The 24,099-nt window shown below is 40.5% G+C and overlaps 1 protein-coding gene and 1 pseudogene across 2 annotated transcripts in view; both read right to left on the bottom strand.

The window, feature by feature from the left end:
- Window positions 1-24,099, bottom strand: part of Mamdc2 (MAM domain containing 2) — a 158,149-nt gene that overhangs the window by 127,042 nt on the left and 7,008 nt on the right. The gene's annotated exons all lie outside the window — the stretch shown is intronic.
- Window positions 16,885-20,540, bottom strand: LOC143435534 (ubiquitin-conjugating enzyme E2 D3 pseudogene; annotated as a pseudogene).

Raw genomic sequence — 24,099 nt, forward strand, 5'->3', positions numbered from 1 at the left:
TAAGTTCCTTGAGTGGAGGATTTTGTTCCGTTTACTGTTATAGACCCAGTTTCTATGTTACCACATGGAATAACTCATGGATTCGATTGTAAGAACAAAAACCTTTGATTTCCATTAAAATCTCTGAAAGTGGGGGCTGCAGAGATGGCTCAGTGGTTAAGAGCACTGACTGCTCTTCCAGAGGATACACGCAGTTCAATTTTCCTGCAGCCACATGGCAGTTCATAACTGTCTCTAATACACATAAAATAAAAGAAAAAAATTAAAAAAAAAAAAATCCTTGAAAGCGCATAGGAACAGGATGTTGAGGAAATCCAGGGAGGAGCTTCCTAGATACTGTGAGAATCCTGGGCCCTGGAAAGTCCTGTGAAAACAACCCATAAGGGAAGTGACCCTGGAAAAGATGCAGCATGCACCACTCTGTGTTTGAGAGCACTGGTTAGGCAAGGGGCTTCATTGCAAAATGGGACATCCTAACTCTGTGAAACTTTCGGACCTATTCTAAATTTGAGGGGCCTCTAAGCATGAACCAGGAAAGGCTTGGACTCCTGCCTGGATGAGGCCCCGTCCATTCTCTTTGATAAAGATTGAATTGCTTTTCTAGTTAGGATCTTAAAAGACCGGAAGAGAAATGTGCTTTTGGGACTACCAGCTTCTGAGAGTTCAATGGTTTAAAGCCGATTCAAATACAGCTCTAAGCCTCAGCTATTACCTATGGATAGATTAGTGGCCTTCAAATCTACCCGTGGATAGATTAGTGGTCACCAATGGAGCTCTAAGCCTCAGATATTAACTATGTCTAGATTAAAGACAATCATATTTACATATGGCTAGATTAGTGGTCAACAAAAGTACTTATCTTTTCCACAAATGTCAGGATTCTTAGGCTGAAACACATTTGCTTTCAACCCTGGATATCTGGCAGAGCAAAAAATAGAAAAGCCATCAATAAAAGCTGATGTATTAGAATGCTCACCACGACACACCTTTTCAGGGGTACAAATGCATTTGCAGCTATAGTATTTTATGTCAGAGCTGGTGTCTGGATTTGGAAAGGTGATACCCACAGGCTTCACTGAGCATCTGTATTCACGGTTACTTATTTCTCAGGCATGTCTCCTCTGTGCTTTGAAGAAGGGACGCTTTCTTAATTTATCCTCATTATGCTTCACATGGACAGATGGAGACATAATTGGTCATCTGCCTCAGTATTAACTCCCATACAGTTAAGCTCTTAGTGTGTTGTTTTCCTTTCTGCTACAGCAGCTCAGTGTTTGCTTTTTGTTTTGTTTTGTTGTTACAATACGGGTTGTACAGGCAAAGTACCAAACTGAGTTTCTTCCTGGATAAAGGCTGGCCTTCTACTACTGACTGAATGATTTTACACAGTCATTTGTCACCCAGAGGGATGTGCCCAGAAGAGGGCCTTTGGAGATACCCCATCCCCCAGTATAAACCGTTTATGCTTCTTAAATTTAGAAGAGTTATGTAATGAAATGTTTATTGCTTAGGAAGCTGAAGACCCCTGAGATGGATAGACATAGACAGACACAGATAGAGCATATCAGACACCCCCAACACACACACACACACACACACACACACACACACACACACACTTTTGCTTATAAATGCAAATACAATGCCAGAACATACATACGAAATTGGTTGTAGTGCTTCCTTATAGAAGAGGGTAGGGGAAAAAGGAGACTTTTAATTTAATGAATATAATAAATGAATAACTTAATTTATTTTAAAATGTCCTATGCATAGTCATTTTTACTAACGATACCTTTTGATGCCAACAATGATGTGAGGAGTACATTTTATTTGTACTTAATACACTTTAGTTTTTAAGATAAAAATACTTTTCCTATATAGCTCAGCAAAAAGCAGTAAATGCCTTTAGAGTAAAATCCTATTACTTTTGTAGGTTTCCATTTAGTCCCTGGCATGTTGCAAGGAGCACGGGCTTTGGAATGAAAGTTACTGGGGTACAAATCCCAGATGTAGTATTTGAAAGCATGTATTTCAGACAGCTTACCTAGGCTTCATTTTTCTTATCTCAAAACCAGCTCAACAGCAATGAGCTTTGGCTACTCTTGCAGAAGATGAGAGTTCAGTTCCCAGCACCCACACCAGGTGGCTCTAGTTTTAACTCCAACTCCAGGAGATCCAATGTCCTCACCCAGCCTTCTCAGGTAATTCCACTCAGGTGCATATGATTCCACAGACAGACAGACAGATACACACACACACACACACACACACACACACACACACACACTACACAAGTAAAAACTCTTTAAAACAACAACAACAATACATAAATACAGATCTGTTGGCCAGACTAGACATCATTTAAAAGAACGTGCTTAGCAAACAGTAGGCTTCAGAAGCAGCTATTCATATGAATATGCAATTTTCTCATTTTTTACTTTTAAAAGACAATGGTGATAAAGTAACATGACTTTAAAAAATAGTGGTCTAAACACTTAGTCGTGAAACATAGGATTTTAGAATATTCCAATAGTTTAAAAATCGTTTTATACAATAACATTTCTCAAGTGTGTATCTTGTGCTCAGTATTGGGTAAGATACTAAAAGAAGAAAAGAGCATGAATCCAATTTGTAAGGTGTTCCTAATCTATGGCATTGGAGTTAGAGAAGAAAAAAAAAAAGATCATTTGACTAGAAACTAGAGCAAGGCGGATACTGGAGAAGTCATCTCCCAGTGGATCCATACGCAAGTTCACTCGGCTTTGACACATTACATGGGTTTATAGATGAAAGCTGTTCAGTAGGCATCAAAAGTGCTGCTGTTTCAAGTTCATGCCCCAAGTCAGAGAAACAAAGCAGCCTAAAGGCCTGGGGCCTCCTACCCACTACTGCTTTCTAAGCAAGAAATCCAGGAATTTGGAACACCAAAGACCTCTCTCCTCAACCTAGCCAGCACCTGGACCCAGACACTTCTTAGAGAAATTCTAAGCTTTTGCATATGTCCTGGTTGTACTCGGCATTAACTGTGCCCAGGCATTGTATAAACCTTCCCAGGGAGATAGGAGCAAGCATCTCTCTCAGATTGGGGTCCTAATGATGATCAAAGGACTGAGTCCACTTCTGACGAGCTTGGTGAACTGTGGGCTCACTGGGTTACCTTCAGGAGTGTGGGTGGACCCCTAAACAGCTGTATGACTAAAATGTCCCACCCCACCATGGTGATGATGTCTCCACAGCTGCATAGGTGAGCTCTCTGATCAGTTAATCTTCTACCCTCTCTAACCTGACACCCCCAGAGACCACGTGCAGCTGGGACATATTTCATACAGCTGGAATGGGGACACAGAGGGCGGAAGATAGATTCTCGTGTGAGTGTCTAATGTCACTCACCTTCTCCTTATATGAGGTAAATTTAACAGGTCCAGTCTTGAGGGTTTTTTGTGATCTCAGCTGCTCTGATTAAGATGGGAGTGGCTACTGTGTTCAAAGCAAAGTGATCCACAACATCTGCAATCCTTTTCAGCCCTGTAGTTCCCTACCACACTGACTTTAACCATGTGGTCCTCGCACACTCATCTGAGCTCAACTACGTCCCATCTCAGGATTACAGCAGAGTTTAAGCCTAGATTTTCTGTGAGTCACAAGACACATGTGCTATAAGTCAGGTGAACAGACCCTGTGTGAAATGTGAACAAAAGTACTGAAATAAGCATATCCAGTCTTAAGTTGCTTTGGCCAAGATTTGTGTCCTTGGTTCTTGTATGACCTAGTTACAAACAGAGCCATCTACTATTTAACCTAGGATGGTGAAATCTAACATTGGGATAGATTCTGTTCATGTTACTAAAACCAGACAAGGGGATGAACAGAAATGCTTTCTGAAGGGAAGGAAACGTATTTTGTTTATTTAGTCATTTGTCTTTGCTCTTCATTAATAGCACTTTTTATATCCTAGACAGTTGAGAGATAGACCTGACTCTATCTTATGACATTTGAGAGATAGAATGTGTTTACTAAAAGACAACTCTGCAAGCTCATTCAATTCGGTATAAAGTTCTATGGATCATGAAACTTGAATACATGATATAGCCCAGAGATTCCTAGGTTCTAATCTGCTCCTATAATTTCACTTGTCTAGAAACTGTGTGTACAGCTCAATGATAGAACATATACCAGGTGTATGCAAATCCCTGGGTTCAACCCCAAGCAAAGAAAACAAATTAAGAAGTCTCTACTTTTCCACAAAGTGTCCTATAAACAGAGTGAAAAAACTTATACATGATCTTCAAGGTGGTCTGACCATTTCATGATTCTCAACATATCAAAAGTAGTAGGCACAAATAAATCTGGACATTGCTTGGCTTTAGACAAAGCAAAAGACATCAAGCACTTTGGTTAATTTTGTCTCAGGGAATGACAGCATTTCTAACTGTTCAAAAGTTTAGGAATGGATCTCTCTGTGTCCAACAGAGAAAAACTCAGAAGTGACCTCACAGACAGGTTATGAAACATGGCTCTCTTGGCCAAAGGTCAACTGCTCAAAGCTGTTCTCCTCCAGCCCACTCAAGATCACCAAGTCTCTGTGCTTCCCAATTCCATACTTTTTCTTCGAGCTCATCTCAAATTCTCAGTGCTATCCAACCACATGACTTCTCTGGGCTTCTCTTTTATCCCTGCAGCGCTCCCACTTGGGAATACTCTTTTCTCTGTCAGTGAAGTCAGTCCGTTGCTCCCAAGTGGCCTTCTCCCTCACAGGCCACCATTTCTCGGCCATCCTGGTTGGCATCTCCTCTTCATCCCTGTTCTGAATATTGGCTAGCTAACACTGTCTGCTTGCTGGTAATCCTCAAATATATGTCTTTTTGCTAGACTGCTTTCTGAATGTCAGAAATTCATATGAAGAGTGTTCTGAATATTTGCATTTAAATCAGCAACTAGGGACTGAAATGGCACACATCCACACTAGAAATACCGAGTTTTTCTGCTCCCTATTTTGGCTTTTCCCCAGCTATCTTCTCCATTACTGTCTATCTCCATTAATCCCATTGTAAAGTCACCTAAAATCATTTTTTTTTTTTTGGTCTATTTGTTTGTTTGTTTGTTTTTGAGACAGGACTTACAATGTGTCCCTGATAGCCTAGAAATCCCTATGTAATGCACAGTGGCCTAGAACTTGTAGTGATCCCCCTGTTTCTGCCTTCTAAGTGTTGGGATTGTAGACATGTGTCAGAACATCAAATTTAGAAATCGTTCTCTGTTCTCCTTGCTTCCCATATACTGTGTGTAAGTGATGCTGTCATTTCTCTTAACCCTGACTACATTTTAAATACCATTTTAATTCCACAGGGTCTATAAGCTTTGCCTCTCTGTCCCTCTATCCGTCTTTCCCTAGCTGACTAGACTGTTTACTGACTTTTATTTTTCACTTCACCTTTTGTTTTTCTGTCTATTAAGGATCCAGGGAATGGTGTTAAAATAGAGCACACACAACCCACACACCCCTCGCCACCACATCACCTGCTTAGTTGTTCACCCTAAACTGTCTCCCATCATGATGTCTGTTCTACATGAGCCAGACAGCTATTTGGCTACTGTCTTCACTGTCAAATCCCATCACTGGGCACAGATAGTCTGCACATATTTGCTGAATGAATGAGTGATCGGGTCATGCTGAAAACAGCTAATTTCATTTTTAAAAAATTTCCTGCCTGGGTAAATAGGCATTCTGATGAAAACCACCCCTTTAAGCCTGAGTGTGGTGGCTCCCACCTTTGCTCCCACCTTGTGAGAGGCAGAACCAGGTGGATCTCTGTGAGTTTGAACCCACAATTGCCTACACAGTGAGATCCAGGCCAGCTGGGGCTACATAGTGAGACTCTGACTCAACACAAGTTTTCTTTTGGTTGATCTAGGAATTGAACTCAGAGTCTTGTATACTCCACTACTGACCTAGAGGCCCAGGAAGGATACTGTTTCTTTTTTTCAACTGTCTATGCCCAAAGGGAAGCACTTGCACTCTAGGTGAGCTGACACACCCGTGGAGATACAGACAGATGCTTGTGCTCCTACCTAGATGCATTAGCACAGGACACTCATTGTCTCTTACCTCGTGGGATCTTCTCAGTTCGACAGCTTGGAGGCCTGAAGTTTGTCTTCTTTTTTTATTAATTATCTAATTAGTTTACTCTACATCCAGATCACAGTTTTCCCTCTCTCCTTTCCTCCCAGTCCCCCCTTCTCTCCTCCCCTCCCCACACCCCTCTTACTTTCTCCTCAAAGAAGTGGAGGCCTCAACCTGCCTTGGCATATCAAGTTGTAGTAGGACTAGGTGCATCCTGTCATATTGAGGCTACACAAGGCAGCCTGGTTATGGGCAAGGGATCCAAAGGCAGACAACAGAGTCAGAGACCACCCTGCTCCTGCTGTTAGGGGTCCCATATGAAGACCAAGCTGCACATCTGTTACATATATGTAGGTTTGTCCCATCTGAAGCTTGGTTTCTATAGCTTTCGTCAGGATGGACTAGAAGTGACATGTCTTTAGAGGAAGGTTTCCCAGAGAAACTAGTAATCTGTTCTGCAACTGAGCTTGTTTGATGAGAGGAAAGGTTGTCCAGCATAAACTGAGACCCTGGGTTTTTGTTTCATGACATGTAACTGTGAACATCACTAAGACTGCATTCCCACATTTGTCTAAGCCTTTGAGTACCAAACACTAACAATGAGAACAGCATGCAAAAAGTGGGCTTAACTTAAATGAAAGCAAATTAGGCATGTTGTCCTTCTCTTTGTCTACAAGGCAAGAGGACTATAAAAAAGTTGACTATAAAACATAATGGTGACTTTGGACTTAATTTAATTCTAATTAAGTTAAACCATGTTTTTTCCCCGACCTTCTATCTCCAGCTGTACAAATTTTATTAAGCTTATACTTACTGCCCCTGGTGGAGGGGTGCATATGGTAGGAAGTCATATTCCATGAAGATGTACATATGTATTTCTATATGTCATCATCCTGAGTTTCTTTTTTGATTTAATTATTTTTATTGGATATTTTATTTATTTACAATACAGATGCCATTCCCTTTCCCCATTTCCCCTCCCTAGAACCCCCCTATCCTATACCTCCTCTTCCTTTATGCTTTTATACCATTTTGATTACATGCATGTAATAAGGTCAGTTCTAGGTTGAGGGTCTAGCAATACAATAGATGCAAATAGTCGAGGAACAAGCAATACAATAAACACAAATAGTCAAAGACAAAGCAAGGCATTAAACCCAGTTATGTGAACACTCCCATGATCACTGTTTCTAAAGGCTTATCAGGATGACCAAAGTATCTGAGCCTACTTCCCTATCCTAGCCCAAGGTCATTTTCATGTCTGAAGCCTACTACCTTGTTCTAGTCTAAAATTTAGAATTCTGTCTGAAATTACTTCTTTGTTCTGGCCTAATATTTAGATTCCTACCTGAGATTACTTCTTTGTTGTATGTAGCCTACAATTTAGACTCCTACCTGAAATTACTTCTTTGTTCTAGTCTAATATCAGATTCCTGCTTGAAGCCTATTTCTTTGTCCTTGGCCAATGTCATATTCCTGTCAAGCAGCCCCTTTCCTTGTCCTTGGCCCATGTCAGCTTCTTGCCAAGTAGCCCCAAAGGCTCTCCACCTTTCCCCCTTTTTTATTTTGTTAACAAGACTGAGCCTGTCTTAGGTCATTCTGACAAGAATGCCTTCCTTACCAGTCATGGAATATGCATTATCAAAGGTGATGTACTTCTGTCTTAGGTTGGTAAGGCTCTGTGCAGAATCTTACCCATCCTTGGCATGCCAACCTGTTAATTTAATAACTTTGTCTGGGGGTCTATTTTCAGGTTTAAGCCATGTACTTTGGCTGCCAACATGTTGATGTTGTTAAAGTTTATCTTAAACATAAGCTAAGCTTTATGTTAAAAAGATAAGCTTTAACAGGAATAAAAGTATTCCCAGGACAAGAAGGGCTAGCCTGATCAAGCTATATATGCTATTCCTGAGGTTTGTCCAAAATGGAAATACTGAGCTCAGGCCATGGATAGTTTTATTGGGATTATCTGCAGCGTGAAAGGTCAACAGAGCAACATTCTTTAAATTCATAATCTCATTATGCAAAGTTAACACACCCAGAGAGGGTGTTAGGATTATGCCAAATATCCTACAGGTGTCTTTAAACTTTTTTCTAATTATAATGACAATCATTGTGAATTTCAAAAGTAACACTACTCCAATAATATTTGTCATGACACTTGGAATGGCTCCTAACTCTTGAACCCTGAACCTCCTTCAGATAATTTGGATGGGTTATAGAGCATCATTCATTGTTCCAGATTTCTATATAAATCTTTTTGTATACTCAATACATTAGTAACATTTTTTGCTAGATGGTTAACAAAAATGGTTGTCTTAACTCCTTGTATCAATGCTATTGCAGAAGCAGTGGTGCCAGCAATCAATGGAATTGAAGCTATTATACCAGCAATAATCAAGCCTGCTACCCTCTTGCTTCTGCTTAAAGCCTAATTCACTTCTTCCAGCACTTTCAAGCTTTTTTCAGAGAATCAAGGTTTTCTAATACTCAGTTCAGTGAGACAAAAGCTGGCTGATAGACTCCTGTAACAGACATGCCAGATTTCAACACACTAACATAATTGGAAATCATACAGTCAATGCAACTTACAATAAATGCTGTAGGAGAGACAAAACCAATTTTAGCTTGACAATTAAAAGAGCCTTAATACATGCACTAACCCTTGTTTGAAATCCAGATCCTGTCCCAACATTATCTCTTGCTATCCTAACATTGTAGCAAGCTACATCTAGCTTCCAAATATGTTCCTGACAAAGTCCAGATCCAATCTTCCAAAAGTAGACTGTTAATTCCCATATTGGATTGATTTCTAGACCAGTACATGATTGAGTCCTAATAGCTGGGCACCTTTAAGAAGAATACAAGAGACAGAGTTTCTCTTTTTGGTTCTCTATCCCACAAGGTCTAAAAACTTGAGGCAAGGCAGCTTATCCCATCTGGGATATAGTCAAGCAAAGGTGGGTCAGGAACATATGTCCAATACAGATCCCCAGTTACCCTTGTCAGGACACTCAGCAAGCTCACAGGTTGGCATCATTCTTTGTCCCAGCAACAGTATGTCTCACCAATCTTTTTAAAGTTTCATGGGCCTCTTCCACAATACCTTGTCCTTGAGAATTATATGAAATCCCCGTAATAAATTATTTACAAAAAGTCTTGACTGCTCAACTACAATATCTGTTTTCTAAAATTGGATATTTTATTTATTTACCTTTCAATATTATCTCCTCTCCCATTCCCCCAAAACCCCTTACCTCATCCCCCCTCCTCTTATTACTATGAGGGTATGCTCCCACCATTCTCCCATTCCTGCCTCCCTGCTCTTGATTTCCCCAACACTAGGGAATCCAAACTTTCGGCACCAAGGCTATCTATTTCCACTGATGCCAGGCAAGGCCACCCTCAACTACCTATACAGGTGGAGCCATGAGTCCCTCCCTTTGTGTTCTTGGGCTGGAGATTTTAGAGTGGCTACTCCAGCTTGTTTATTAGAACCATTTGCTTGAAAAATTGTTTTCCAGCCTTTTACTCTAAGGTAGTGTCTGTCTTTGTCACTGAGGTGGGTTTCCTGTATGCAGCAAAATGTTGGGTCCTGTTTATGTATCCAGTCTGTTAGCCTATGTCTTTTAATTAGGGAATTGAATCCATTGATGTTAAGAGATATTAAGGAACAGTGATTGTTGCTTCCTGTTATTTTTGTTATTAGAGGTGAAATTATCTTTGTGTGGCTATCTTCTTTTGGATTTGTTGGAAGAGGATTACTTTCTTGCTCTTTCTATGGTATAATTTTCCTCCTTGTATTGGAGCTTTCCCACTATTATTCTTTGTAGTGCTGGGTTTGTGGAAAGATATTGTGTAAATTTGTTTTTTGTCATGGAATATCTTTCTTGGTTTCTCCATCCATGGTAATTGAGAGTTTTGCTGGGTATAGTAGCCTGGGCTGGCATTTGTGTTCTCTTAGGGCCTGTATGACATCTGTCTAGCATTTTCTCGCTTTTATAGTATCTGATGAGAAGTCTGGTGTAATTCTGATAGGTCTGCCTTTATATGTTAGTTGGCCTTTTTTCCTTTACTGCATTTAATATTCTTTCTCTGTTTTGTGCATGTGACAGGAGGTATTTCTTTTCTGGTTTAGTCTATTTGGTGTTCTATAGGCTTCTTGTATGTTTGTGGGCATCTCATTCTTTAGGTTAGAGAAGTTTGGGAATCTTTAATCTCATCTATACTTATTATCCTTAGGTTTGGTCTTCTCATTGTGTCCTGGATTTCCTGAATATTTTATGTTAAGACCTTTTTGCATTTTGTGTTTTCTTTGTCAGTTGTGTCAATATTTTTTATGGTATCTTCTGTACCTGAGATTCTCTCTTCTATCTCTTCTATCTCTTGTATTCTGTTGGTGATGCTTGTGTCTATGACTCCTGATTTTTTCCTAGGTTTTCTATCTCCAGGGTAGTCTCCCTTTGTGATTTTTTTTTTTTTTTTTTTTTTTTTTTTTTTTTTTTTTTTTTTTTTACTGTTTTTACTTCCATTTTTATGTCCTGGATGGTTTTGTTCAATTCCTTCACCTGTTTGGTTGTGTTATCTTGTAATTCTTTAAGGGATTTTGTGTTTCCTCTTTAAGGGCTTCTACCTGTTTACCTGTGTTCCCCTCAAATACTTTGAGAGTGTTATGTCCTTCTTAAAGTCCTCTATCATCATCATTAGAAGTGATTTTAGATCTGAATCTTGCTTTCCTAGTGATATGGAGAATTCAGGACTTTCTAGTGTGGGAGAATTAGGTTCTAATGATGCCAAATACCCTGGGTTGCTGATGCTTATATCCTTGCACTTGCCTTGTGAGATTGGGGCCAGAGCTGCCACCCAGGATCTGCTCTGTGCCCGTGCCCAGACCAGAAGGAGCTCATCCTGAATTTCTAAACTACTATGGTCAGTCTTTCCATCTTTTGGATTCAAATCTGCAAAGCTAGCTAACTGTGGGTTGTTGTAAATATACACAGGAAACAAGTTGTGATTGGACTAAACCTGTTCAAACCTGTTCCTCATCTTCCTTCCCTAAACAATACAGCCCATCTGCAGGTCTCACACCATGCTAAGTGCTGCTAGCCATCTACTTGTGATGTAATGCACTACCCATCAGTACACGCAGAGGTTACATGCAAATACTTTATCACTGGATTTTGGTATCATCTCTGGGACCTAGAATCAAACTCCTTGAAAACACTAAAGGATAGCTGTATCATAATTTCTTAGGGGGTAGGGGAAAATCCAAAAATATGAAAAGAAACAAAACAAAAAGAGCAACCACAGAAGCTTCAGAGTAGAAACATCCAGCACCATTTTTTCCCTTATTAGGCAGCTGTTAAGAAAAGCCCTCTGTGCAGCACAGGCCATAGGAAAGCTAGCCGCTGGCTGCTGGCCACTGGCCGCTCTTCTCAGCTTCTACACAACTGTTACAGCTGAGTCAACATCCATGGACAGACTGACAGCAGGAAAGAATCCATCCACAGGATTCATCAGTGAGTTCAGTTCTGACTAAGTACGTTTCACTAGATCATTAATCCTGAATTGAGCTCACATGAGCCAAAAGCAGATTTTATGTCCATTCATTCAATTAGTTGTAAATCCTCTTCACAGGGTTAGGGCTGGGGTTAAAAAAGGGGAGGGGAGAGGCAGGGGTGTGTAGAATGTGTTGGGTTAGAAATTGTGTTCATTTAAAAATCTGATTCCTTGTCAATCTAATTTTGCATTAAATTTGAGCTTTTAAATTAGTGCATTAAAACATTATTGATTTTGAGCATTGGGATTATTTTGATAGCACTTTCAACATCACACCTAAGAGGATGAGAAACAATGTGGATTTTGGCTTCTAGAATCTCAGCCTCATGAGAAGGAAAGGCTGTCCTTAAATAAGACTTGTTGACCAGAAACTACAGGGGTCATGGCTTTGGACTAGGTTCTTGAACTAGAATCCAAAAGTTCAGGTTAAAAGTCAAAATGGAGTCACTCGCACTCCCTGTCACTAAATCTAAATTAGGATGTCATCTGACCTTTTTTTTTTTTTAAATATCAGGATAAAGGAATAACAACCCATGTCCAAAGAAGATCAGTTTCTATCAGCACAATAATATCATTTTCTTTTTGAAAAATTTAGTGTGTGTGTGTGCATGTCTCTCTGTGTCTGTCTCTGCCTCTGTCTCTCTGCTTCTGTCTCTCTGTCTCTATCTCTCTGTCTCTGTCTCTCTATCTTTCTCTGCCTCTCTCTGTCTCTGTTTCTCTCTCTCTCTCTCATCTGTCTCTCTGTCTCTCTGTCTCTCTGTCTCTCTGTCTCTCTGTCTCTCTGTCTCTCTCTCTCCTGCCTCATGGACCTTGCGAATGGCACGTGCTTGCAGAGGCCAGAAGAGGGAGTTGGATCCCCTGGAACTAGAGTCACAAATGGTTGTAAGCCACCAAGTGGGTGCCGGTGATAAAGCTGTCATTCTCTGGAAGAGCAGCCAGTGCTCTTAACCACTGAGTCATCTCTCCAGACCCATGTTCCTGACTTAGTCCTATGAGAACTGAACCTCAAGCTAACTGGTCAGTTTTTCTAATGTTTTCTGTCTTTATTTCCAGTTACCAGGGAAGTAACTTTGAAACAACAGATCCACATTTTTTTTTTAAGCCTAAGCATCTGCTTTGCTGTTTGTTTTTTATTCTGTCTCTAAAACCTTTCTTCTGCTCGTCTCATGGAACACTTATTCTATTTTATGAAAGGAAGCATTGCTGAATTCTAGGATTACAAAATAAAGCCAAGAAATCTTTAAACTGAATTATAATTTTGTCCTTCAACAGATTGACAAAGGTTTTTTAAGAGAGGTTAAAAAAATCATGATAGTGCTTTGGAACTGATGAGCCAGGAGAGGTACCACAACCCTCTGTGCCCCGGCTCTGCCACTTCTGGCTGTGTGACATCAGGACGCTGTTGCAAGGACCTCCCATGCTCATCAACTAGAAGAATCAATATTATGGAAATAAATGGTTATACTACCAAAACCAATCTACAGATTCACTGCAATCCCCAACAAAATTCTAATGCCTCTCTTCACAGAAACAAGGGGGGAAAACAGACTTAAAAGTCACTGGGTGCTGGAGAGATGTCTCAGTGGTTAAGAGCACTGGCTGCTCTTCCAGAGGACTAGTGTTCAATGCTCAGAACCCACATGATAGCCCATGGCCATCTGTAAATCTAGTACCTGGGGATCTAACTCCCTCTTATGACACGAGCCATACAAAAGTTACAGCTATAGGCAAAACATCCCATACATAGAAAAGTGGTATGGAAGCACAAAAAATCCTGCATCATCAAATGATCCTAGCAAAAACAACGTGAAAGGTATCACCATACCTGATTTCTACCAGTGCCCGTCTGAATATGGCTCATTTCATTTAACATAATGATCTTCAGGTCATGTGTCATGTCATGTGACACGTGGTCACGTGTCATGATTTTATTTTTATGTCTAAAAAAAACCCACTCTCTGTATGCATGGCGTACATTTTCTTTATTGATTCATCTGTTGCTGGGTATCTTGGCTAGCTTGTTTATTGGCTATCATTAATAAGACAGAAATAAACATGGATGCACACACATCTATGAGACGTGTTTTTTTTTTTTTTTTTTTTTTGGACAAGAACCCTATTACCCAATGTTATCACTCTCATTAGAGTTAGGCTGTGAAATAAAATGAAGTAAAAAAAATCAGCTAAAGGCATTCATTTTAATACACTATCACCCTTATTATCTTTCTTCTTCATAAAGTATATATTCATATATTTAAAAAAAGATTCATTTATTTTATGTATATGAGTACATCGTCACTATTTTTAGTCACACTGAAAGATAGCATCCGATCCCATTACAGATGGTTGTGAGTCACCATATGGTTGCTGGGAATTGAACCCAGGACCTTTGGAAGAACAGCCAGTGCTCTTACCCACTGAGCCATCTCTCCAGCCTATATTCATGTCTTATGAAAAAATTGTAAATGTTTAATTCTGTATGATTCCCACTTTTTAAAAATAAAGACTATCTTTCACAGTGAGCTGCAAGGATTAAAGAGAAAGTCAGGGTCTATCTATGAATCAAAAGACATGCTTAGTACACAGAAAGTACAAAGATGAAAAGAGAGACTAACTTAACCCTGCCTTTTTTCTGAGGTTAATAACTTTTGTAGCCCTTAGGTTTATATGACCCGTCTTGCTCACATCCCTAAGGCAAGCAGATTGCATTTCTACCTTATTTTTGCATAAAATATCTCTTACTCATTTTTAAAACAAAGCCATGAAGAGTATCAAAAACGTGACATTGGACTTTGTCCAGGCACCACAAGGCAGTCATGGGGACTCAGTGTGGGAGACTCTCACACAAGTTTTCAACTTAATCTCATTTAACTTGGAACCAAGCAGAAAATTCTTCTCCTATCCCAGGCCCCTGTGCTATTTCTAAAAGAAAAGATTGGCATACATTCTTCTCAAATCAGACTTTATTCGGTGGTGGGGTTCTATGTACAGAAACTTCTAGAAGAAATAAAGTTCTTATATAGTTTTCTTAGCTATACCAGAAATTGTGGACAAGACACAGTGCAGAGAAAATGTAAATAATAAAATTTCTATCTCCTGGGCTGGGAGTGTAGTTTAAAGTTATAACACTTGCTGAGTATATCCAGGATTCTGGAGTCAATCCCCAGAACTGAAAAAAAAAAAAAGTGAATAAAATAAAATGTTATTTTCTTCACAGAATTCAGATTAGAATAGAAATCTTTAATTAAAAAGTGGATACGCTTCCTTCAGTCTCTGTGGTCTGTTTCATCGTACCTTGTTTTCTACAGTGCTAAAGTGAGACCCAGATCTCTGGGCTGCTCAGAGGTTCAAATTACTCACCATAATGCATGCAGGCCAAGACTCAGATAGGAGAAATCCCTCCCATAAACTGTAGCTGTCTTCCTAACTACTATTGTTTCTACCACTAAGCTTGTTGGGAATCCATGCCAAGCAACAGGGAGACCAGAGAGACAACAAGCCCAGTGATTCTTCATCTTTGAGAGCAAATCTAGGATAAAATCCAGGACCTATTAGTTCTCTGGAAATGTTAAAAAAAAAAAAAAAATCTCTCATCTCCAACTTCTCCATTGGTAAGGAGCATCTTCCTTATTGGGTCACTGCAAGAAGCCAGTGAGCTGAATGAAGCTTCAGTGCAGTGTCTAGCATACAATAAGCCATTCATAAATGCTTTAGAAGATGACGGTCATCATTTACCTTCCTACGGGGTCGTCATCAATATCAACACACTCTGGAAATGCCCACTTTGGCTGTAGAGTTTGTTTAGAAACTCTGAAATGAGATGTAAGGGCAAACTTAAAAAGCATTGTGGCCCCGGGCATCTCGATAACAAACAAGCTGCAACACTCCAGTGCCTGGTAGCAGAGACCAAACAGGAGACTGACTCTCTGATCCCTACTGCTCACCCTCAGCCTTGCTCAGTGAGCAAATGTCTCCAAGAAGAGGATCTGAGATCATCCCAAGTCTCAAACTCAGAGTGTCTTGGGCACAACTGTAGTTAAGTGCACTTGCAATAAAGTGATGGCAAATGCTGTTTTTTTTTTTTTTTTTTTTTTTAATTTTGTTCAGCTACCAGCCCAATAATATGCTCACCACTTGGTGGCTTGTAAATGTGTCCAAACTTATTTTATGACGGGAACACATTCACAAAAGCACAGAGAGCTTCCTGACAACCAGAATGACAAATGAAAGGGGCTAATTAAAAACGTAAACTAGTTTTGTCCCCCTTTCCTCCTTTGGTGACATTTTATTTGAGTAGCTGCCTCTGTGGAAAGAGAAGGCGCTGGGGAGATATTAGGAATAATCGGAACCATTCAGAGCCACCCACTTCCAGCGCTTACATGAATATACAGTTCTCATCCTCTCCCAAACGCAGCTTAACAGCATCGACAGACAAAAGGGCATTTGAGCATGACAAATGAAGGGCATCCCTGACAATTATTGACATGGTCTCTAAATGACAATGGTCAAAAACTTGGGATTTAAGCTTGAAAGCTATCACAACTTCCTTTTAAATTTAACACTCTGTAAAGCACATATTAATGAAATAGATAAGTCCTAGTTTATGAGCCCAAGCTTGGACTGAATCTTACTGCACAGCTGTACAGTGCCTCGTCGGCTACATCTCCAGCCTCATTTCTCCTGTGCTACTCAATACTCAGGACAGACTACAGGAACATACTGTAGTTTACGTCAACAACCATGATGAAAATCTGTCCTGCCCTACAGAACTCAGGAGCTTTCCATGTTTCTCATGTTTTCTGTGTAGCAACTATGAGTTTAGGAGAACACTGTCAGCATTCACACACACACACACACACACACACACACAGAGAGAGAGAGAGAGAGAGAGAGAGAGAGAGAGAGAGAGAGAGAGAAGAGAGCACTCAAATATTTCCCATTAACATTTGTGAAAAAGGGAAAACATTTTCAGGAACAAGAATGCGATTTGCAACACTTACTCCCATATTTAGGGGTTTGTAACAAGGTTTGTAATAAAACACAAAGCTTTTCTGTCAATAAAGTTTATACTTTAAATTTTCCCTTTGCAGGATCAAAAGACATTTGCAAAAGAAAATCCTCTGGAATTTGATCTTACAGCAGTGTGTGTGTGTGCGCGCGCGCGTGCACGCACACGCACACGCATAAGGGTACACACACGAACACACATTTTATAATTTCACAGAAATATAATTGTCTAAATCAATGGTTCTCAACTTGTAGGGTATAGCCCCTGATGGGATCGAATGACCCTTTCACAGGGGTCGCCTAAAACCATGAGAAAACACAGAGATTTACATTATGATTCATAACAGTCTCAAAATTACAGTTATGAAGTAGCTAAAAAAAATAATGTTATGGTTGGGGGTCACCACAACATGAGGAGCTGTATCACAGGGCCTCAGTGTTAGGAAGGGTCAACTTGGCTGCTCTAGACGCTTAAAAGAGAAACGCTCTTGGATTGTAATCGTAAATTAGACTCAACCCTAAGATACAAGCAAGCATGGGACGGCTTATTGGGAGGTGCAGTGTATTAAAGCCATCCCATCATAAGCACAGCCCCAAACAACACTCCAGCTCTCCTTGGCAGCGAGGCAGAATGGTTTCAAATAAGGCATGGAAATTTCTCTAAGCATCTTGCTAAGTTATAGATCACCCCGCTGCACAGCAGCATTGCCGACCTACGAGGGATGGAATGAGCTCTGGCCCCGTGTGTCTGGTAGGACAGCCAGCTTGCAAGCACACTGAGATGAGTGTATTTTCAACTCTTTCGCAGTAAGACATAATGAGATTGACGTTCAGGGGTATGCCTTAAAACTGCCAAAGTATGATAGGTTGGGCCATGAAGTTCCCTGGAGTCTTCTTCCAAGATTACACCGAGGCTTCAGCAGTGAATCCTCCAGCTGGCTCTGAGAGCAAACTCTAATCTGTTACGGAAAAAAAACTAAACACTGAGTACGTTTGCCTGCCTCTGCCGATGCCTACCTTCCCAAGGGCTTGTGACTGCATGGGACACACATTAGCTGTAACTGAGAAACTGTGGGCAGAGTTGGGATCTGTAGCCTCACCAATATATTTTTTTTTTACAGGTTCTCCATGTTCTCTAGACTGGCACAAAGTCTGCCAGTCTGTCTTTCCCTGGTGCTGACCTCTGCAAGTGTGCAGGTGCCATCCTACATAGTAGGGGGAGGGGATGGTCCAGAATCCACAGAAGCTCCAGCCTTTGAGGCTGGCAACACTCTCTGTGTTGGTTTGATTTTAATTACTGTAAAATTACTCCATTGCTGTGAAGGTCAGAGATAACGGCAATGGCTGTGCTTGCTGGGTACTGTTCAGTCCTGCGAGCGCTACGTCACAGGCCCTAACTAGTGTGTGACTGTGCCACTGTTCCCTTTCCACTTCCCTTGGGAACTAGACTATTTTCTGTCACAGAGTTCCCCCAGGCCCAAGTTGTCCTCTGGTATCCCTTGATTTGAACTCTTTCTGCTGAATCCTCTTTCTTTGCTAGATCCTTCCCCCTAATCTGCAAGCAAGGTCTGGTCTCCACTTCCTAAATAAAACAAAAGAAAATAACAGAATCTCTCTTCTAATATTCAAATCTTTTTGCTGAGAATTTTTCACCAAACAATAGGCCCCATTCAATATGTTCTGCTTCTGCTGTCAGCATTCCACTGAAAACTCACCTTCTGAGCATGCATGCTCTATGAATGGCCAAGCCTAGTGGTCAAGCTGTATGATACCCTCTCTGTGCTGCCCAGGTTGAGGTTGATTTGAATCTTCTCATTGGCAGGCCCAACCCCGTTGGCTGCTATTCCTTTCTCTTTCCCAGTTCCCTGCATGCATTCCTCATTCTGTATGCTTCTTTCGAGCTTTTATCTCCTTCCTATACCTAGTCCTTAAACGTGAGTATAAAGCTCCATTCTTGGCCTCCTGCTGTTATCACTTAAAATAAAGCATCCTCTTTAGGTCTCCCCATCATCTGGGATCAAGATTTTGGCTCGGAGACTCTGCAGCCACTGTCTGTCCAAGGAGCAAATGATTTTCAGATTCCTCTTTCCCCCATTGGTTCTTGAAACTTTTCACTGAAGAAAAATAAATCAATTGCTAGGAGAGCAATTAATTGACCACTTATCCATTGATAACTTGCATTGTTTTTTTCAGTGCAATATTAAACAGTATTGGAAGATAGATTAACAATGATCTCCAAGCCTCTCAATAATTTAGATACAAAATGTTTTGAGACCCTACTTTGGAATACAAAGGATGTTTAACTTCCCATTTCCATTCTCTGGAGACAAGGGTAGGTCATTCCCTTATTGGCATGCATCAAATACATTATGTTTTATGTCTGCCGATACTATAATTCAATACCAGTTCTCCAGCCACACTCCTTGCCTCGCTCCTCACTATCCTGATATTTGTTGTGAGCATAAAGTACATCGTGTAACCTCAAGTCTCTAACAGTGGCAGGCTTAAACAGGAATGGATACTACTAGAATGATGATGCTTCCTTTGATGCAACAGCTGAGCATCCATCTCCCTCCCCAACTCAGATGGTTTCCTCATCAGGTTAGAGCAATCAGAGTGAATTCAGTAACATAAGTTATAGTGAAGACATCTGCCACGTAATACCATGCTCTAGCTTTAAAAAAAATCTAAATCTTGGGCCAGTCTATGCTCTGGTAACTACTTTATAGTTCCTAAAAGCAGTTATTAGGGGGCTGGAGAGATGGCTCAGCGGTTAATAACACTGACTGCTCTTCCAGAGGTCCCGAGTTCAATTCCCAGCAACCACATGGTGACGCACAACCATCTGTAATGAGATCTGATGCCCTCCTCTGGTGTGGATGAAGAGAGCCACAGTGCACTCACCTACATAAAATAAATAAATAAATCAAAAAGAAAGAAAAAGCAATTATTCAAAGAACTTAAGTTTTCTCAGATGAGCATGTGAATGAATTGAGGGAGGTAAACAAAAATTAAAATAGATGTGGTCTGAGAGGTGAATGGCTCGATTTTTTTTTTTTTTTTAAAAAAAAAGAAGAATAGTAATTTAAGGCTTATTCCAGCTATAGTGCAGTTCTATTGACCTTAAGGGAGCATCCCGTGGCATACTGCTGAGCCCAGTCCTGAGCTATTCTGTCGTACTATCTGTCTTTGTTTTAGATCTGTGCAATCTCTAGCCCTAGCGATCATCTGGGTTGGATCACACAGCAGTGAACAAATGGACAAAAGAACTGTAGACACGTTGAAGCAGGAGACACTGTGATCTGAGAACAGCAAGGCCAATGCTGCCATTACTGTTAATATTTGAACGATAAATTCTTGAACATGAGACCTTAGGTGGTTTGAGAGGCAGTCTGTAGAAAAATGAATTACAAAAAAACCTAAAACAAACAGTAAATAAACCAAACAAACAAAAAACCAAAGCCACACCACCTTGATATGGGCTGTCATTGGGTCTTATAATTGTTGTTTGCCAATGAAATATGTGATCTCCAACTGAACAAGTAGAACAGTGCGGGAGGGTCTCAGGATAAACCACTAAGTTCCTTATTAATCCATTTCAGCACCATAGTCTGTGATTTTTGCCTTGTTCCTCACTATCCTGATATGTACTCAAAGGTCAAGCCCAAACTCCTGATTATCCTGGAGGTAAGAAAGGAGTTGTCTCTTCTTACACCAGCTCTGCCAGACCCAGGTGCCTGATATGTAGGAGGTGAGAGAATCCCTCAGCAGGTGAAAGCAGAGCAAACTTTAGAAGTTTGCATCAACACCTACTAGAGACCCCCCACTTGGATCTTTCCCAAGCAGCCTAGAAGATATAATGTCCTTTCCTATTGTAGATATGATGTTCTTCTTGAATTTGTTCCAAATCTTAGTGGCACTTTCTCAGAGTAGAAATCTGAGGGCCGCTTTCCTTGCCTCATCCTGGATCCAAGGACATCTAGCATGACTCGTGAATCTCCTTAGTAGTATAGTGCTCATCTCTCCTCTCTCAGACACACCCTCCAGTTCCTCCTTGTATCACCTCTCAGACCACTGAACAGTCCTCAGGTAGTGTCCCTGTTTTAAGGTCCCCCCTACATGGAGTAGTAGCCTCATAGCTACTGAACACACAGGTCCAGGTGTGGAGTAACCAATATCTAGTGGGAAAGTCACAGAAATAGTTCTAGAAATATCTTGCATCTCTTTATTCCCATTCAAATCTCTCTAGAAAGCTTATTGGCATTGGAAGTTAACTGATTCCCTTTGAACAAGTTCCCTTCTGTCTTACTTAAATGGCCACTTTTGTCATTTGCAATTATAGTCTGACTATAAACAGTTCTTTCTAATCCCTCCCATGAATTATACTTATCTAGTCCTGTTGGTCTATGACTACCACCAAGGACAGAACCTGTGTCTATGAACTCCACATACTTGTACCCTATGCAATGTGTCCTCCACCTACCAATATAGCTCCCAAGCAAGCACTGAAAAACTTGCTGATAGGATAAATATTCTTTAACAACTCTTTCCTATGGAATAATATTTGTTCATGGTATTATGGACTTCTGGCATTATACTGCTTGGTTATTTCATTATCCCATTCTTAGCCTCAGAGTACCCCAAACACATTTCACTTTCTCAGGAAACAGGAAAATCAGATATTCCAGCAGATCTTACTGACTGCTGTCTCTATTCTCTGGTTTCTCCAACTGTCACCTTCCTAGAGCAGATGAATATCCATCTCTGCTTATCCCCATGAAAATGAGCACTACTGATATCTCATACTTGAACTCCTTAGAAATGCCATTTTCAACAGCTAACACTCTTTGGCCAAAAACTACTTCCCAGAACCAGCAGGAGTGTGCTCAAGCCCCCACTGTGGTTGTTTATAATGGCGGAGGGTCAAGACATTTAGGCAGCCTGGATGGAGAATAACTCAAGAGCTATTTGTCCACTGACATACCACAGACAAGGCATCAGTAAGTTAAGCTGGATACTACTTCATCGATACATCTGTAAACTACAATGTGAGTCTTTAAAGCATTTGAAGTTATACAATAGGAAAGGCTACTAAACACAACCCAAACTTCTTTCACTACAAGGAAAACTGTTGAGGGCTTATTTTTCTTTCTACTCTCAAGACATTAGAGATTGATTAGGTTCGGAGTATTTGCTAAGGCCAATTTGTATTTTTACTCCCCATCAGGCCTCTAATGAGGTGAAGGGGTAGAGGCTCCAATAGGAGACCCTAATAACAAGAATTTACAGGATGTAAAGTGGAGAGCTCTGTGTAAAGAGAGGGAAGGGAAATGTCCCATTCATCTGGGAGGCTTGTGGAATGTTTTATGAGTAACTGGGATCTAAAGCATCTATAGCATCTGTATCAGTTACCTTTGCAGTACTATAATAAAATGCCAGAAGCAACTAGTTTTACATATTAAAAAAAGAGAATCATTTAGTTTTGCAGTTTCTGAATGTTCAAGACTAAGATCAGGTAGCCTTGTTTATGTGACCTCTTGATGGCAATATACCATGATGGGAGGACACAGAGGAGCAAATCAGTCATATCTGGAACTGACACAGTAAGAAAAAGAACAGGTATGGTCCTATAGTCCTTTCTCCAGCATCTAAGAACTTACCATATTCTGTAGCACTCTCCCAGTTCTAGACACTAGGAGCCAAGCCTTTAACACATAGACCGTTCAGTTGGCATAATTAAATAATTAAGCCACCATCAAGCTTTGGCAACATTTAAAGTAGGCTGGAGTAGGACAAGGGGAGAGAAAGGTAGGCCAGAGAATAGGACAAACAGAGACATAGACAAAGAGAATAAAGATGTGTTAACAGTGTACTAGGGACCAGTAGGAAGAAAAGGACAGCAATATAACTGGAAGCAGATCATGAGGGACTGTGAATGCTGAGCTGGGCAGTTTAGGGACAGACAGTAACTGTCAATGGTTTTCTAATGAGATGATGTCTCTTCTTTACTGTACCTACAGGGACTGTGGAATGCCAGTCATTCCCAGGTTCCATTCAGAATCACAGATGCACATTAGTCTGTCAGTCTGTCTGGGAGCCAGCCAGTAAGCTGTAACAGTGTGAAGACTGGTCCTATTACTGGCCAAATAAATCAGAATCCTTTGGAGTAAGAACTAGACATAGCTACTTGAAAAGAAATGTTCAGGGGCTGTCCAACCAGTGTTGAAAGTGAATGTCTAGGTGAACTAGTGGGGGAATGGGGTCATGCAGGACAGAAATTTCAGACACGCTAAAGCTTCTTGCTCTAAATAACTTCTTCATACATTACCAGCAACGTTTTCTTCAGTATGCAACAGTACTACTTCTGCTAGCTGATAGACAGTCAAACACATCAAGTCTCCAGACTGGAGTAAATACATTTTTTTGTGATATGCTTGATTGGGTAAGCATATGAAAAAAACTTGAAGAAGAATATTAGAAAAATTGGCAGGTGTAAAAATCAAGGTCATTCATCTGGAATGCCCAAGATGGGTTTGTTACCAGCTGTCTCTACTTATTGAAATACTCCAACCTTTATTAGCATAGCTGAATCTCACTCAAACTCTTGACCATCAAGTTTGTTACATAAGATAGAAATAGGACCAGGCTTTGGGTTACATGATAAAAAAAACACTGATATTTTATGAATAAAGAATCAAGAATCAGGACTTTGGAGCTTGAGAGGTGGCTCAGTGGTTAAGGACACTGGCTGCTCTTCAGATCACCTGGGTTCGATTTTTCAGCATCCACATGGCAGCTCACAACCATCTGTAACTCCAGTGCCAGAGGACTAGACACCTTCTCTGGCCATGGGATCTGCATCCACACGGTGCACAGAGATACATACAGACAAAACACTCATGCATATAAAATTAAAATAAATAAATCTTTAAAAAAAGAAACCCAAGATTCCCTCCTCCTCTCCCTTTTCCTTACTTCTCCCTTCCCCTACCTCCTTCTGCTTTTGTTGAGATAAAACTTCACTCCTGGAACTTGTGTTACAGCCCAGGCAAGTTTTAAACTCTTCATCTCCAAGCTATTGAGTGATAAGATAAACCATCACACCCAGAAAGAGCCAGAACTTTTGTTAAATATTGTATTGTTAAATTTTGTAACACACCAGTTACAAAACACAGTCACTGTAGATTAAAAAACTCCAGGATGGCAAACCAAGTATAAAGTCCCATGACAGCATCTTGTGACCTTGGCTGACTTCTGTAATTAAGAGAAGGAAAATATCCTAAAAATCCCAAGACATTCCTGGGGGAGAGGTCCTGGATCCAGAGAACCGCTCCTTAGTCAACATTCTAATCTAAGGGGAAGAACTCAGCCAGGACATTGGCCTAGAGAGAGGCTGGCCATACTGAGAGCCT

This window comes from Arvicanthis niloticus, chromosome 1 (genome assembly GCF_011762505.2).
Source record: "Arvicanthis niloticus isolate mArvNil1 chromosome 1, mArvNil1.pat.X, whole genome shotgun sequence".
NCBI lineage: Eukaryota > Metazoa > Chordata > Mammalia > Rodentia > Muridae > Arvicanthis > Arvicanthis niloticus.